At 41.8% G+C, this 18,625-nt stretch overlaps 1 protein-coding gene across 2 annotated transcripts in view; it reads right to left on the reverse strand.

The window, feature by feature from the left end:
* nova2 (NOVA alternative splicing regulator 2) overlaps window positions 1–18,625 on the reverse strand; it is an 87,130-nt gene that overhangs the window by 38,445 nt on the left and 30,060 nt on the right. The window lies entirely within an intron of this gene.

Genomic DNA, 18,625 nt, shown 5'->3' on the forward strand with positions numbered 1-18,625 from the left:
GTATTTATTATTTTCTTCTTTTTTTTGGGTTGTATGGAAGCCCCAAATGCAATTTCATTGTTCTTGACAATGACAATAAATAAATAAATACTAAAAATACTAAATACAATATCCAAAAACACACACAATAAGAGCAATCCAACAAGAATCTGAAGAGGTATTGTACAAAATCATTTAGAACCGAGAAAGACAGGATCATAAAAAACTATAAAAGCATCAGATGCTGCAGAGGAGAGAATGCAAGCAAATTAATCCATAAAAGGCCAACTTACACAATGATCTCAGTTTTATAAGTAGTTACTCAAATTATTGCACCTAATAATTATTCAGCATTACTATTTTTTTCATAATAAACTCTGGCTTGTGCAGCTCTCTTCTTTGTTGGAGGACCTACTCAGAGAGTTGTGCCGATCCTTTCATCCACGTTCTTTGTTTTTAAAGCAGCCCAAGGTACTGTAAAAACATGGTTTCCTGTCATCCTCTCTCCCCTTCTCTCCCTCACTGTTTCTGCTCACTCATTCTCCCCCATCTCCTTCCTCCCCCATCACCTCCGCCCTCCCCCCATCTTTTATCTGTCTAGAGGTCCGGCAGTGACAGAGCACTCGGCGAGAAGACTAAGGCAACTCTTTCTAAAGAGTAACAAAAGAAGCTGGAAGAAAAGGCAGGAATTCCTCTGCTCTGATGTAAGGCTTTTCACTTGGAGAGACCTGCTGCTCTCCGTCCAATCTCCACCTCCGTGTCCTTCACGCCTCCAGTCCACAAAGTCCCTTTCCGGTTATCTGCTGACTTCACGAACACTTCTTCCATCCATATTTTCAAGCAGCACAGCTCAGAGCTCTTTGAAAACATGGCTTTTAAAGTATTTCTAAAAATCTGTGATAAATGGGCAGCGGTACATTACTAACAGTAAGATAAATGAGGTTGCCACTGCTTGTTAAAAAATCCTTTAATAATAGAAAACCTTCAAAAGTTGTGATAACAGGAGCAGCCAGATGTTCGCTGCAGCAGGAATTTGAACTTTTGTGACCTTTATTTTTGCAGGAAACACTGTCACATTGCTCCAGCCTTTCTGTGCATATGCAGGCACCATTTACAACATAACTATAAGTTTAACTTAATTACAGGTAAAAACATGTTTTGTAGATTTTCAAATGGTTAATACTTACATTAACTAAATAAGTCTGTACATTTCTCAAGTTTCTTTTACTTATATTCACTTCTCTTTCATTTCTTTACTGTATTCTTATCACTCTCTTTTAAACCACAAAGTTTACACTGTTCTTGAATGAACCTTCATTAGCTCAAATCAAGACTTTTATTTTGAAGGCATCCTCCTCTCAGAACTGTCTGATATACTTCTGGTCTGTGAACCTTCCTCTTTATTTATTCTCAAGTTGATCAAATTCTAGCTCCTAAATTCTAAAACATCTGAATCATTGATGCTGTGCAGGATTCTTTTTTCCCCCAACTCATTAAATCAAAGCGGGAACGTTCAGTTTGTTCTCACAAAAACAGAAACAGCTTTTGCTCACAGTTTGTTTTCAGCATCCACCCTTTCTACCTCTCCTCCCATTTCCAGTCATCCTACCCTCCTTTCCTCTCTCCCTCTCTTCTCTTGTCTTCCTTTCTTTGGCAGCGGTATCGGTGTTGCCCAAGTGACCCAGGCCAGGCCAAGCAAACAGCTGAAAACATGCCATGACTGCCTCCCTTCCCAAATTTTTCTCTCTTTTCTTTTTCCTCCTTTCGACCCGCTTTGCTTTTCTTTAGCCTTCGGCTATTCGCCCTTTTCTTTTTCTCTCCTCCTTTTCATTGCTGCCTCTTTCTATCCCCACTTTTGCTCCTCTCTCTCTGTCTCTCCATCACTTTGTTGTACCTGCTGTCACATTCATCTAAGAGCTGCCAGCGTGCTCTGAGCAACAAGTAGAAAACAGAGAGGAAAACACTGTTCGAATTAAACTGTGGTCTTCCAGGGAAGAGAGGTCTCTCTTCATGTACCAGTGTATGGGTTGGGCATAGCAAACATACAAAGTACAAACAGCAAATGTGTCCTTTTATTAAAATTTCTTTCACCTGTCTGACAGAGAAGAGAAGAGACAGTGTCTCTTTTAGTTGTCACCAAATATTACAAGAAAAAATAAATAAGATCTCCTTGAGATTTACGCCCGTTTCTTGTTTTGTTGCAAAAAGTGTTTTGCAACTACTTTCACTGGACAAAAATCAATCTCTGTGTCACACATCCTTCAGCCTATTACAAAAACATGTACTGTATCTGAAATAACGGGGAAACCTGCTTCACTACATGATAACACAGAGAAGCAGGGAGGATCTCAGGTTTCATTAATGACAGAAATTAGAAGACAGAGAGTATGAACTCAATTGGATCAGCAGGAGGTGCAATCGTGCAGTTAACACTACATGGACCAGTTGATGAAAATGTGATTACACCCAGGTGAACAGGTCTGAAAAGTGAAGCCTGTGTGCAAGTGCATTGGCACAGAAATGTAATGGCCAGCAGAGGGTGACTCCTCTGGCTGCAGAAAGAGCTGCAGCTGACTCTTGGTTTCCATGATGTCTTACCTTGGGACTTCATTTTTCAGGTTAAGGTCACCATTAGAGTCGAAAAGTAGCACACGAGCACTGTTTCTCGGCCAGATCAGCTCCTTGCTTGTCACATCTGGATACATTAATCTAAGATTTTGATGGTCAAAACTTCCAGGCAAGACTTCACTAACTAACGTGTGATTTCATGAAATGAACACCACCATTATTACACCTTTGTCACTTAATAATTTAACGTGACATTTTCGCAGCAGGGACGTGTCAGCATGAAAGTCCAGCGGCTGTTCACTGACATAAAGACGATCCTGAAGAAAGATTAAAAAAGCGAATGCATTACATGATAAACTTTACGGAGGATACAGGGATACTTGATCTGAGGACACAAAAATAATGTGGACTGATGTTGTAAAGTAGGGAGAAAAGGTAGTCAGGCACGCCCACTAAGGTTCATGTGACTCAGGAAAATTCCTTTGCTGTTTGGTGGAGATGTAAGAAAATAAAACTGCATCACGTAGCTGTTTTCTGGCTGTATGGTCAGCGATTTGCCTCCAACGGGTGAATGTAGAAATTCTATTAATGTCTTTCGATGAGCAGGTGAAACTAAATATCAAACAGGATACAGATCACACAGGAAGTGATGGCACTGGCATCGACGCAAGCAGCGGGACAGCTGTAGAAATGTGTTCCACTGGGTCTTCCCCATAGACCAAACAGACTCACGTATTCTTGTCCCTTGTCATTAAATAGTGACATTGCAGGAACCCTTCCGCACACTTACACACTTGTGGAAAGAACGCAGATACACACACACACTATATACAGTTAGCTCAGCTATCCAGCTCTCTAGAAAGTCACACCTCTCACTATGTAACCACAGACAACTATATATACACACCTAATCACTCGCATACTCATCTGTCTTTCACACACACACAGCTCGTTTGTGTCCTCGGAGGGCCTGCGCGGTAACTGGACCTCGTGTGAATTCTTGGTCCACCCAAACGAGTTCAACACTGTTCTGATTTTACTCACACCTCACACACACATGCACACACACACAGATGCAGACGCATAAGCAGAAATGCAGACATCTTTCTCAAACACACACACTAAGTGACCGTTGTTATAATGAAGTGTCATAACGAGAGAGCGAGAGGAGATTTTCCTTTCTCTCATTCTGAGCCTTTCGCTCTGAGTCAGTACGTTTTCTTTCTCTTGTCCTCTTCTTCTTTCATTCCTTGAGTCTGCTTTCTTCCTCTGTGTTGACCACATCAGGAGCTTAAACCTTTTGTTTTTTTTTACCACATTTGCACCACAGATCCATTTTTGACATGTGAAAACACGTCACTCGCTGTGTTGATATCTTATCTGATCTGCTGTAACTAAATGACTTACCAAATCAAGTTGCTGAGAATGGAACAGTAGACATAAATGCAAAGTTCACGAGTTCCTAAAGATTTTTGATTTTTGATGACAATTCTCAGTAAAAAGAATATATGAATTTTTAAAAATCAACCTGCAATCAAGCTGATGCCTTGCTCATCAGCATGGATTTGTGTCGGCGTGAGTGGAGACGAAATCATTGCTCACCAGTTAACACACTGACCCTATGCACAGCTTGATGTTCATGTTTGCCCCTTTTTCTGGCATCATATTCATGATCTCTCTCTGCCTCTCTTTCCTCTCAAGCACACAGAGAGTTACACAGATGCACACTTCGCCTCTCTTTCTCCAACTTGTTGAGTGTTATCTCCACTGTTGGTATCTGGTGTCGCACAACTGCCTTGATAGAGCCACACCTGTCTCCCTTCCCAAAACACACACCCACACCCTCCTTCCACTCTTTTACCCATGCTGCCTTGTGTCCCAAGACCTCAAAGTTAACTAAACAGTCGACTGTAGCCTCTGCTCAAGTGTGCACGTGCTGGTGTGGCTGTTTGTTGTGTGTATGTGCACAGTGCATGTGTGTTTTCTTAATGTTTGGAGCCAGGCAGCATGCTCATTTTTTACTGTCATTATTTTGAGTGTGTGTGTGTGCATCTATCTGTGATGTGGACAGTGTCAGCTGGCCTAAGCCTCCTTGTCCCCACCCTTTTATAGCCTCAAATCCCCCCAAATCCATCTCTACTCCCCATGTGACTACAACTGCCCCGTTACTTCGTCAGCTGCCCCAACTCTGCTGTCAACCTCTTTTTCTCCCTCTCTTTCTCACACACACACCCACACACACACACACACACACACTAAAAACACTATCTCTCTCTCTGAGACCTCTCGCACACTAGAAGGATGATTTACAGATTCAACTATAGATCCTAAAAGCATTCCTCAGAGGCCAAATGAAACATGCTGGCAACGTTCTTAGTGCATACTGTACTAATTTCAAAAGTACTTTGAGCATTACCTTTGAAAAAAACCTGGAAGATCTTAAAGTCACAGCTTAAAAACAGAAGTAGACTGGTGATCCCATATCACCCCTTATCTCCTCTTCACTGCACTATATTTACTGTCCCTTTTACTTGAGTGTCCGAATCCTTGGAGGGTAAACTTAAACATAATGTGGTCAGAAAAGCTCTTATTGGAAGAAAAAAAAACAGACGTCTATGACGTGTAATAATCTCACGATGCACTAACATAATATTTTATGAAATATCTAAAAATATTTTTCTCATCATGCCTTCATTCAGTCATTTGTTATCTTTAAAGACACAGCAGTAACTCAAAGTGAAACACAACCACTTTTTGATGTATATTTTTTACAGCTCTTGCTATATGAATCCAGCATATATACACTGTATTCCTCTCTCCTTTTCCCCTACATTCCTAATACTTCCTCTCATTTCCTTCCACTCTCTCTCAGTTGAACACACCCTTTGTCTTCTGACTCATGCTCCTTGGAAACACACACACATATGCACAGATAAAGTAGATGTCACTCAGAGTATCTTTGGAGCCAAGCTGAGACAAGCATTATGAGAATACTTGTCTCACTTTATCAGCATTTTCACAACTTTGCAGAGAATCAGGTGTTTGAATTCGAGCCTTCATACAATCCGCTCTCTCTTTAGCACCAAAGACCGATGTCTTGACATCACATTTGCCACGCAGTCAGCTAATGTAGCTCTGTAATGTTAGTGCCCTGCTCTGCTTATTAAGTTTTACCAAACGTTATAGTAATACTGAAAGAAAACTTTTTACTCTGGTGGCTAGACCTAAGAAACAAAATGATGAGTGGCACAATTTCCATACTTTATAAACACTATAATGCAGTTTTAGTCTTTAAGATATACCAAAAAGGTTTTAAGTATCTAAAAGGATCAATAAGTGAAAGACAGTGGATTTAACAAAAGCACATTGTTTTGTAGCAACAGCGCAAATTTGTAACAGTCTGATATGTTTCACCTTACATGACATGATGGCCACAAAAACATATTTGTCAAAAGATGGAATTTGGTTTGTGGACTCACATTTTTAGACTCACACAGATCCCTGATAATTAGTGCCATATAACTTAATGTAGAATTTCAATGACCAAAACAGAACCGGAGCCTTTTTGACCTCTGTTTAGTACAATTAACCTCATAGCAAACCATTATTCTTCAGGTAACAGCATTAAAAATTCTTTAAAAAAAACACAAACATGGTTGAGAAGTTCATATAAGTGACTCAAGTTAGCTGAGATTGTGGTAGTACAGTCCTAGAGCTACTCCCTGCCCGATTTCTCTTAATGCAAACTTTGGAATTTAAAAAAACTCAGTTGCCTTATAAACAAAATGAATCTTTGTACAGTTACTGTGAAGGAGTACAAACAAAATTAACAAGACCAAAGCTGTTTTTTAACAAGGTTGTAAAAATTTTTATTTTTTGTGTAAAGGCCTATGAGTTTTACTAAAGGTTGCCTCAAGTGGCCATTTGAGGAACTGCAGTTTTGGCACTCAGGTATTGGCTTCATTTCTCAGCCCTGGAGGCTGCTGCTCGAGCCCATCATGAAAAGAGCAGAGGAAAGTTTTTTTGTTCAGAAGTGAAAAACACAAATCAAACGAGCTTCATTACGTAATCATCTTTGTGAAACATAAACAAGCATTAGCAAACACGAAATGAACAAATAGGTACAGTGAAGTAAACCTATTCTGTCAACCCACACATGCATGTTTCTGATTGACTGCAGCACCACATGATGAATCCTACAGGGAAACGACGAGAGCCGTTTAATAGCTCATGGCACGTGGACCAGGGTTTGACACCCCCCCCCCCCACACACACACACACACTGAACATTTACTCAACAAAGCTCGTCAACCATGGAGACCAGCATGCCTGGTCTTTTACATCATCATCGTCATACACAATCTGGTCCCCATTTGTTACAGCTGGGACTTCAGGGTGTGAGAGCATGTGTGCATGCTTCTAAGTATGTCTTTGTGCGTCTGACATCATGTATGCCCGTGCATGAGTGTTTGTGAATGTGCGAGCTGGGACTTGGCTCTACACTGTGGACACGTAGCCTGAGAAAGTGAAAACTGTGCAAAAGTCTCACACACTAAAACATCCTCAACTATGCTTGAACTCTCTGCTCCAGCTCATCCCTGCATGCACTGCTACTCAAACTGCCCGAGATTTTGCACTCAAATGCACGCTCCCCTTCCAACATGACATAAATCCACATTGGAAAAACAAATAAAACTCTCTGGCTCGGGAGGAGGGCTCGTACTGTAACTCTAACCCAGCTTTTACGCTTTGAGAAATTTGATCAACGTCTGAGCAGAAGTCAGGTTGCTTCCTTTGAGTGAGCAGAAGAAACGGAGCCAAAGTGTGGACCATCAGTGAGAGCGCTGGCCAAGAAAAATTGTTTCTTGACTTCTATCCCATGTCATCTCATATCACCAAGAATAGTGTTGATTGGCAAAAACACAATGGACTCCAGCCACTGAAAGCTCCTGCTAATTTAAGCTCCTTTCAATTTCAGTTTCTTCTGGTTTAATGAGGAGAAATAGAGAATAATAAGCGCTGTCACCTTTTCACGATGTCTGTCCAAAACAGTTATTGAGAACAGTTGGGAATAAGATTTTATTATGTCAGTAAGAGGAATTTTGCCTCATGTAGGGCAAACCATAAGGTTTTAGGCTGATGCAGATATGTAACACACGTAATATGTGATTATATGAACACTGGTTCAAATCTCCACTGGTCTGTACTGGTGCTTATTCATGTAGATGGCTTAAGAGAGATCTTCTGTAAAAATGTCACCCTTCTCTCAATTAAACTACACATTACCCATGATCCATAAGCAAAATCTATAATGTGAATACATACCAAACTTAGCACCACATGCTGTAAAGACAGATGTGTCATCAGTGGTTAGTATGACAAATGACATCTGGAGTCCTGACGCGTGTCAAGCTAATGTATTATTAGCATCTTAGTTGATTGTTGGAAGAAAAAGATGGAATAAGACTGGAACTGGTATCGGCAGACACACAGTATCAGTATCAGACATGGAAAAAGTGCTACAGAGCCATCCCTGTTGGACAGAGTTACAGTTAACCATAAACTTTTATGGGAATTAATGAGGTGAATAATTCTGAAACCTTGTTTCAGCTAAAAGTTTCAACTTAAAAGAAGAGGAGAGAAACGAGGGCGTACTCGATGAAGATAGGATGGACACGAGCAATTAGAAGTAAATGAACAAGTTTCTGATAGTAGAAGAAGTAAAAAAAAAAAACATCCCTCTGCTTCCTCTCTCTTCTTCTCCTTCACCGCGTTGTTCGTAAGTAGGCGGAAGAAAGTGGCAATTAGCAATCAGCTAAAACACTAATTAACTCCCTCTCTCCAGCTTTATAGGCCACCCTCTCTGCAGAGTATCGATGTGGCTGCGAGTGGCTGCGCACCCGTGAGCGTGCGCGCGAGTGTAACGAAATGTTGTTTGAGCTTCAGTGTGCGTGTGAGCGTGGAGGGTGAGGTCTGACTGGAAGTGTGACCTCATCTTTATTAATGACAACCATATGGAACACGGTTGTATGATTTACAACAACAGACGGCTAGAGGCTGGAGGCAGATGAAAGTAGGAGTTTTATAGAACGCAGCTCAAGTTTATTGATGAGAGGACACACGTGAAAGATTTGATAATTGCTGGGAAACACCGAGGCTGCGAATAAATACCATGATTGAAGGTAACAATTGTGCAGAAAAGAGGTCAAATTATTCTCTTTTGTTGCGCTCTTGTCATCAGTTGTGTTAAAATAATAAGCAACTGCTTGCCAAAGTACAGTTTGTTGTGCAATTGTTTTATCTTTTTTTCATTAACTGTCGAAAGAAACAAAGGTTGCATTCGAAGCAGCTTATTAGTTGACATTCATGTCAAAAAAGATGGCGAATTAAAAGGCAGAAACAAAAAAACAAAACAGAAAATATGTAAGAGACCATCAGATGGTGGACGGGGTAATCATCAACCTGTCGTCACTGCTGGGTCAAAGTTCATCAACCCCATCAACCAGTCACGTGCACACCACTGAACCCTGGTTGGTACGCGCTGGTTACTGGAGAGGCCTCATGTACCCGCACCATAATCAGGCTCAGGGGTTCGTAATTAAAGTGAGAGTCCAGCCAGTGTGTCAGAGAGACGATATGACAGCTGACGACTTTGTGAGACCTCAGAATGGGAGAGAGGGGTGGGGGGCTGTCGTGCGGGGCGAAGAGGGTGACGGTGGTGATGGGGGGTGTATGTGTGTCGTGTGAAAGCGAGGGGGTGGGGCTCGGGCGTTGGGAAAGGGGAAGAAATTGGGGGAGCTTTCACTGGGGGATTAAAAATAATGGAAGTGGGGAGGGATGGGGGACTCGAGGCAGCTGTGGAGCCAGCTCTTTTGTGAAGGAGAGGTGTGTGTGTGTGTGTGTGTGTGTGTGTGTGTGTGTGTGTGTGTGTGTGTGTGTGAGGGGTTAAGGGGTCCCAGAGGGCTACCTTTGTCCCTCTGCCAGAGATTGTAGGTCTGTAAAGAAAAAAAAAGCGATTTCACAACTGGTTCACTCTCTTACTCTCTCTGTCATCAATGAGGCTCTTTGTTTGCCACGCTCACCTTCCTCCTCCTTAAAGAAAATGCCACTCCTACACAAAACAACACTATAGTGAAGGAACCTGCTCCTTTAAGTGCACACACACACACACACACACACACATCTATGCACAGACACACACACATCTGTGTTGGTGAGAGTGCATGCGAGAGGTACTCAGAGACATTAGCAGATTTAGACCTTTTAGATCTGACCCCTTTGTGCAACTAGAGGGATGTTGCTATGGCTACCACCAACGCTAAGTGTCATTGTTGTGAAGAGCCAATCAGGAGAGAGAGAATTTGTCGCTGCGTGTTTTGTGAATATGTTTGATCTGCACGGCCTTTGAAATATTTCACTTACCGAATCAAAATGACATTTTTGGCGACTTTTTTTGTTTTCACCGTACGATCTCCGGATTGTCTCGTAGTTCTCTTAAATAAAAACATCTCACGAGGCCCCGTGAGCAGGTCGTCCAGAAAAGCTTTAGTCAATGTTCCGCCGCATACACAATTTATGATGTTATTAAAAGCTGACACACAAATTACACCCTGAACTTCCTACCGGCGAGCGCTGCTTATTTCAGCGACTCTCAAGGACAGAAGGCGAGAGGATCTGGAAGGCGACCAAGACGGGAAGAAAGACATCTCTCTGTCTCTCTCACTCTTACACCTGCTGGAGGAGCAGAGAGGGAGCGCGTGAAGGAGGGGTGCAGGAGGAGGAGGGGGTACTCCTCCTCTAGGAGAGCTGTCACTTTGATTCTCATCACCAAGGCAACGGGTGTGCAGACCCACAATCCTCTGCTTTGTCCAATGGGGGTGGGGGTGGGAGTGTGCGTGTGTGTGTGTGTGTGTGTGGTAGCTGGTGTGCTGCACCTCTGCAAACCTGCATCAAACAGACACACACCGAGGCCTGGTGCTATGCGTACAAACAGCGAAACACCATGGTGACACAGAGACAAATCTAGCTATGTCTGTTATTTATGGGGATAGAGAGAGTGAAAGAGGAGGCAATATTCTGCAGCCAAACGAGCTGAAATTGCAACGTGTTTGTGTGCATGCTGTCTCCCCACATGATAAAGATGTTTTATGAAGAGGCCCAAGTCATGTTGCTGAGCCAAGCTCCTCACACAGAAGGGTTTTTTCATAAGAACTGACAGACATGAGAAGCTGGGTGACAGGAAAGAGAAACACAGAGACATCCATCAGTTGAAGTCTGCTGACTTAAACTCAGCCGGAGGCTTTGTTTTTCAAAGTCTGGGTCACAAACCCACCAGAGGGTCATGGAATATTCTGAATGGTTGTTATGGGTCACGTTAAAACCACTTAAACAACATCTGCCTGTCTTCCTTTCGGTTAAAAGAAAACAATTTCCCTCATGTAGCTTGAAAAGATAAGCGCAGCTGCTATTTTATTACAAGTCGTCATGGTATAATGCAGTAAAATAGTAATGACACTGTACTGTTAATCACAGTTAAAAACATATTTATGGAGTTATGCTGCAAATATGATGAGAAAAAGTCACAGTTTCTTACTGGAAAAATATACAACTAGTTTCCATCGTACTGTCATTTTAGTGTTCCTACAGTAATGTCCGTAAACAGTTTACTACTGTTAATTATAACAGCATGGGCTCACCCTGAATACAAGTTCCTCTTTTTTATTTTTTAACTATGACAAGACATCAACTTCTTTCATATTTTCCCTGCTCATTGCACCACAGAGTTCTGGGAATGCTGCTGTATTCATCATTTTACCCTGAAGACGAATGCTCTGCACTGGTTACACAAGCTCCAGAAACCACATCACAGATTCACAAGAATCAACGTCTAAATTTGAACTGTTTATCCAGTGTGGGGTCGCACAAAGGCTGGAGTATATCTCAACTGAGCATGTGCAAGCAGCTTTCATTAAATAAATAACTTAAAATTCAATATTTACATTCCTATGTTTATATGTCCATGCTAAAAAGAAAACGAAAAAAATACTGCATTAATCTGTAAAAACGTATAGCACAACAAAACTCAAGCTGACACTTCATCTGTAACGTAGATGCATTCGCTTTCTGAAACACTGAAATGCAGAGAAGTGCCCAAAGACATGAAGAGAAATATGTAAATGCGCTACTCAAGCATACGCAGTTTTGTCCACACAGCGCAGAGTACAGATGTACACACTCTCTCCTCTGAGACAGATGGGGACACCCTCCCTCCTCCTCCTCACACTGTCGTCCACACCCCCTGCGAGCTTGACCGGGGTCAAAGAGCCTATTGTCATACAGAGCGCCTTGCCTCCAACTATTGTCTGCGACAGTTGGAAACCCTCAGAGCTCATACAAACCTCTGCACACTGAACTGTTCCTCCTCCTTCTGCCCTCTCCTTTCTCTTTTTTAATTTCACTCTCTCTTTTGCCTCCACACCCCCTCTCACAGCCCCTTTCTCTTTGTGCGCTGACTGGGCTCTACAGTGTGTTGCACACACTGACACAGCTGGACCAGTGCAGACACACACGGGAAGGAAAGGAAAAATAAAAAAAACTACATAAGAAGTAGTGCTTCACATTCTTTCCCAAACAGATGCACATTTCTTACTGACGCCGCGTTCATTTAGTCTGATCATTAGATCGGATCACATCAATCATTGTTGTGAAATAAGAATTAGCCATTAAAGATAAGCTAGAAAAAGCTGCTCATGTTAAACCAAGTATGAAGATATTTATAAACAGGCTGAACTTAAATTTTTCACAAATATTTATTGTTTTCATTTAAACTATAGTCTGTCTATAATCAAATAAAATAGCAGTGATAATCTACAACAACAAGGAAATCCCTGTAAGAAACTTTTTATGACCTAAATATTTAGCTGTAATCAGATTATAGTTATTCTGATTATTAAACAACTGTAAGTAATTGCAATTTTACTGGTAAAAGTCCCTGCTAAACCAGATTAAGATTGACCTGCTGAAACAATATGTATGGAAAAATCTCTTTGAACTAGCTGTCAGGAGCCACTTTCTCCACATCTTATACCTGGATGCGGATCAAGTGCATCACTGTAAAATGAATTTAACAGCTTCGACCAGAAGTCCTGCTGTCTACGGCCTCAGTGGAGCCTCAGAGCGGCGGTGGCTCCCTCACCCGGAGAGATGCACCTCAGCTGGGCACGACAGAAGCAGGAAGAGCCTTGAACAATGACGCTGCAGTTTGAGCGGCTGCAGGGCGCCATGATGCCGTGAGTAGCAGGTGGAATCGCTTTAACTCGTGCACATGCGCACAATGCTCAAGTCTCACTTCAGCCCTGCACAGGATATCTTCACATCCCCTCCCATTCCTCATCCTCCTCCTCCTCTCCATTTCATAAGCAAAAAAAAGTCATTTCACACTCCAAATTGCTGCACATCAGATCGTCGTCATATCACTTCAAGGTGTCTCCAGAACACAATCCCTGATGTTTCAGGCATTAGCATTCATGCCAAGCATTCCGAACAACACAAATCTAACAAACATTGTAATAATAATATCAGAAAAACTGATATTGTTTTGCTTGCAAAACTGGTGATTTGGGAATTCTTCATTTATTGTAAGTGAGGCCGTGAACAGCTGCCAAATACGAAAACAAACAAACAAACCCTTTAGTCCAGTGAAGTGTGAGCTTTTTTTGTCACATGAGGACAAAATAAAATTAGTTCCCCATTTTATTTAGGATTGTCTTGAAGAAAATAAATGATTGTTACTGTTTGGTTGCGAGCATGTGCCCTGAAGGTAGCCCAGAGCCCGTCTCTGTGTATCTAATATTAAAGTATGAGGCTTATAAATGTGAATCCAAGTGAATCCCATTCATCACAATGGCTCTCAAACTGAGGAGGGTGGGGGTGGGTGGGGGGTGGACTATGATTTATGGAGCGAGATGAAGAAATAGAGCCAATAAATTTGCTGGGTTTAATACAGCTAGAAGGAAAATACAATAAAAACATTTTAGAGTATAATTTGTAAGAAAAATTAACTATTTAGTAGCAGGACAAGTGCAACTTTTTTTCTAATAGTGCTCTGTTTGCCTGAAGAAGCTTTTGTAGCACGTGCCAGCACGGCAAATATCTTTAGCTTTTCAGATGCTTAAATCTGATTTCCTGCAGGTGGAAACTTGTCAATAACCATCTCAGCCCAACCTCCGCTTCTCATGAATTTCATCTCTTTATTCCAAATAAAATGGAGCTACAAAACTGTTACATCTAACTATGGATTAAACGTTTAAAAGTTATCATGACTGAGAAGGTAACTTTGCAAACCCTTTAAGTAGGGCTGTTCGATATAACAATATATATCGGATGACGATATAAAAACGTCTATGTTTCATTTTCGTGGTGTCGCAAAATAAACTGTTTACGGCAATATTTTTTCATCGTTCTGATGGTCACTGTAGTGGCTATATTAATTTCTTAAAGTTCTCTCTTTCTCTTATATTTAGTATAACCACACTACAGACAGACAAGCACCTGTTTTATGCATTGTGGTTAGCAACAATGACGGTAACAGCATCGCGTGTCCGCTTGTTTATGTTCCACATAAACCTTTCACAATAAAGCTCAAGATCCTGTTGAGACTTTTCAAAATAAACTGAATCACGTGAAAGAGCAGATTATTTACGGATGAGAATTAAAAAAAGAGCCGCCAGGTGCTAAAAAAAATAAACCTTAGACTCAAATGTTAGAACAGGCTTTTCCCCACAGCACGCCGTGTAATAAACACTCACAAAGAAAACAGCGGCTGTTACAACTTATGTCTAAAAATGTATAGTTTCATGCATCGGTTAAAACACTCGACTCCAGCTACATGACGCGCAGCTGGAAACACTTCACGCAAGTCGAGCTGCCCGAGATTCACAGAATTTACAGAAAATGTTGCATTTTTGTGATTTATATCGTTATCGGGACGATAAAATTCTTATATCGGGATATGAGATTTTGTTCATATCGCACAGCCCTACCTTTAAGAGAATTTTGGTTAGCTGATACTCAAGGCATGTCTCTGCACTGACCGTGTAAAGATAAATGAAATGAGATTCAGGCAAGTAAACACACACACACACACACACACACACACACACACACACACACACACACACACACACACACACACACACACACACACACACACAGATCTGCAGTGGTGATCAATGGTGATTATCCCAAAGGCGGGTGTGTGCTTGTGAGTGTGTGTTCACTGTGCAGTGAAGTGAGGCATTGAAAGTGTTTGAGGGGGTTTACGACAGTCATATTTCACTGACAGAATGCATTATCCCATCGCTTCCCAAGGACGCACGCTCTCTCACTCCTCGTCACGCACGCACCGGTTGAAGAGCAGTCCCCACACTTACAGACAGTGTTGAGAGCTGAGAATCGTGCAGATACACATGCAAACACATGCACTCCCACTGCAGCATTGATCTGCGGGTAAAGCCGGCCATATTCCTGCTGTTCTATTTACAGTTGGCCTCGCTGGGACCCTCAACACTCCCTTATTAAAAGTCTAAACACAAAGACAGCAAATGGAGAGACGGAGAAAGCGCAGAGGTGAGGAAAAACCAATATCGATCAGCAGCTTTTTCATTTCTAATGATCAGTCACACTGATTTGAATCCTGCGAGCTATCACAGGCGGAGACAGAAATACAGAAAAGATAGGAAAGGAAAGGGAAAACAAATCTGAGAACAAAACAGGTCCACTGCAGGTGAGTTTACTCCGACACCCTGCCTCAGCCCTGTATGTGGCTGATGTGGTGCGCAGATTGATTAGCCATGCCTGTCTGCAGGCAGCAGTGTACTGACTGATGTGACTGCAGAGCTGCAGAGGTGCAGAGTCATTGGGTGAAGGAGGAGGGCTGTCAGTATGATTCAGGGTAACCGTACTCCATGTGACAATCACTCTACATGCTACAGTACGCCTGTCCTGTCTCATCTGTGTGTTACTGGGTCACATGTAAACATTTCAGGTCTCCTATCCATGACATTAGATTTACTCCCCGAAAGTCAAAGTCACGGGAAACGGGAAGAGAAACCTTCACCTTGAAAAATTATTATTAATGCTTCCTTCCTTTCTGGTTAATCACCAAGCCGCGTTGGACATAACATACGAAACAAGCGACATATGGAGGCGAAAACGCGGCCGCTGGCTTGATGTGGCTGACAGAGTGAGGTATTAGCGCCGCTCAGGTTTGACAGGTCGCATTCTGCATGACTTCATGTTCATTCTGCCAGAGTTCAGGGTTCAGCTCCCAGCAGAGCCTCCGAACACAGAAACACACTCAGAAAGGCACTTTGGAGGAGAGCAACAAGCTCCCACCACTTTTAATTTGACCCTTTCAACTGCGCAGCGTCTCAACTCCAAAGTATAGTAGAGAAATGGAATTCATCGAAATTCATTCATATTTCTAAAATGTAGCAGATAATCAAAAAATATACATAAATAGTTACTTAAAGGTTTTAGTGACATGCAGCAAGGTCAAAATTGACTCTACAAATCATTTCTCATTCATAAAAGTAAAAAATTAAATTAAGTTGCATGACGTGCAAAAAAGGAACAGACTGTAACTGTAAAAGATCATAAGACTAACATTATAGTAAGCTGATGGTTCAGTCACTGCATTTAAAGCAGATTATTATCTTGTTTTTTTACCTTCAAACATGCCTAAATAAGAAGTTAGTACCTACACTAAACTTAAATATCTCTGCCACTTATGGAAGTCAAACTTTCTGCGAGTTCTCCAATATGATCACGTGTCCGTCTGCCTGCACGGCACTGACTGGTACAGAAGCGTTACTCAGCCTGTGTGCCAGCTGACTGACGTCACGCACAAACAAACATGAAAAAAAAGAAAAGAAACGGTGCCGTCAGCTTTTTTACTTCATTCAATTCTTTATCACTATCCTCAGCTACAACTGAGCAGGATTCTTAATTATTTTTATTGCTTTGTCATGTTCTGCACCAACAAATTACTGTAAATATGTATTTATTCATATCTATTTATTGACATTTACAGATTAATACAATATGCAATACAATTCTGCAGGACTCATATTTTTTGAGTACTTGCTACTTTTCTACTTTGCACTTTTTTGAAAAGAAGTGGAAACTTTCAGCACGTGGCATCAGGGAGCTCTTCAAACTAAACCATAATTAAATTAAACAGAATACTGAACCAATACAAGCAGCCTGTAGCAATAACTCATTTAGCTAATGGTGAGATTATCTCCAATAACTGGTGTGATTATGATGTAAAAGTGCCAGTTCTTTTCTCCCAAATGGGTAGTTTTTGTCTGCAGTCGCTAGGTCTAGGATGTAAGTCCAGAAAGTAAAAAGCTGCTGTTATTTCTGAATGAAGACAGAACACAGACAGGTTTAAATTTAGGGCTGATTGGCTGCGAAGCTCGAGCTCAGACAGCCTGCAGACGCTTTAACTGGCGTCAATTTTCCTCAGTAATTTGACAAATTCTGATGGAACCAAAGTAGGAATCTAATTTGGTGGAAATCATCTCGTTATAACTGATAAGCAGAAGACATTTCTAATGAATAAGTCGCTTAATTAAGAAGGGAAATAGCCGACAAACAGGAAAATCAGTCATGTGCGTGTGTGTTTGTGTGTGTGATTTGTAATATTGCAGTTTTCCATCTCTCAGTCTGAGAGCTTAGAGCTGCATAAGAGGCTTTGAGTGCTGAAATCAGTAATGTTGATAAAGGCTGGATGCACCATGTGTGTCAGTGTGTGTCTGTGTTAGGTGTTGTGTTAGCTCGTGTGGCCTTTTGCGACAGATGTGCGCCGGTTTTGTGTGAGTGTGCATGTTTGAGAGGGATATTAAATGCTGAAAATCACAATCTTACTGTGGGATTAAAGACGGCACTCTAAAATGGTGGCACGCTGAGGCAGAGGACAGACAGTGGCAGAGACAGACTGCAGGGGGCAAAGGACCGAGAGAAAATGAGCAAGAAGGGCCACCGAGTTCGATGGATTGACAGTGACTGAAGACAAGTTTGAGATAAATCCAGATTTAGACATAAATCCAATTATTTGTTATGCTTTCCATTCTCACTCTGACAGAATATTCTGGAGTGTCAACATACTTGTGGCCGTAGCGTATAATCAGCTGGGGATCAGGGTCTATTCATTTTTACATGTGACATAATGTCGCTGCAGTGTTGTCTCAGCGCCTAATGAGAAACTAATCGGCTCGGTCGTCTCCTCTGCAGTTGTGTGAACGTGAGTCAAATCTAAACATGTGGTCCCCGTCCTTCGGGGCGTCTCATTAACAATCAGATTCGGTTTAGATCAGGCTCATTGAAGTGGGTTATACGTGGTAATGAAGTCACCACAGCAGGAATGTGTTCTGCTGTGGGAGGGGTACCACGCAAACAGATACGCAAATTCAAATTCAAATTCAAATTCAAATTCAAATTTTATTTGTCACACACACACAGCCATACACAGTATGACATGGGGGTGAAATGCTTGTAGCTGTACAATGCCCGACCATTAAATGACAGAAGAAAAGTTTTACAATATTTACAATTTACTACAAAAATTTACAAATTAACTTAGGAATTTACAGTAAAGAATGTGCAAATAGCAGAAGAGATTATAAAGATAAGGATTATAAATTATAGGAATTATAGGATTATAGGAAATGTGTGGTGGTGCGTGTGGTGACGTGTGTGAGAGTCCAGTCTTATAGTGACGTGTTGGGAGAGTCCAGTCCTACACCTGGTTCAGACCCCGAATAGCCTGGGGGAAGAAGCTCCTCCTCATTCTCTTTGTTTTGTTTTGGCCTTAAGGGAGCGGAAGCGCTTCCCAGACCTCAACAGTGAGAAGAGTCCATTGTTGGGATGGGAGAGGTCCATCATAATCTTCCTGGCTTTGGACTTGCACCGCTTGGTGTAGATGGACAGCAGGTCAGGGAGCTCTGATTGAATGATGCGTTCTGCCGAGCGCACCACCCTTTGCAGATCTCGTCTGTCCTGCTTGGTGCTGTTC

This window comes from Rhamphochromis sp. 'chilingali' (assembly GCF_963969265.1).
Source record: "Rhamphochromis sp. 'chilingali' genome assembly, chromosome: 8".
Taxonomy (NCBI): domain Eukaryota; kingdom Metazoa; phylum Chordata; class Actinopteri; order Cichliformes; family Cichlidae; genus Rhamphochromis; species Rhamphochromis sp. 'chilingali'.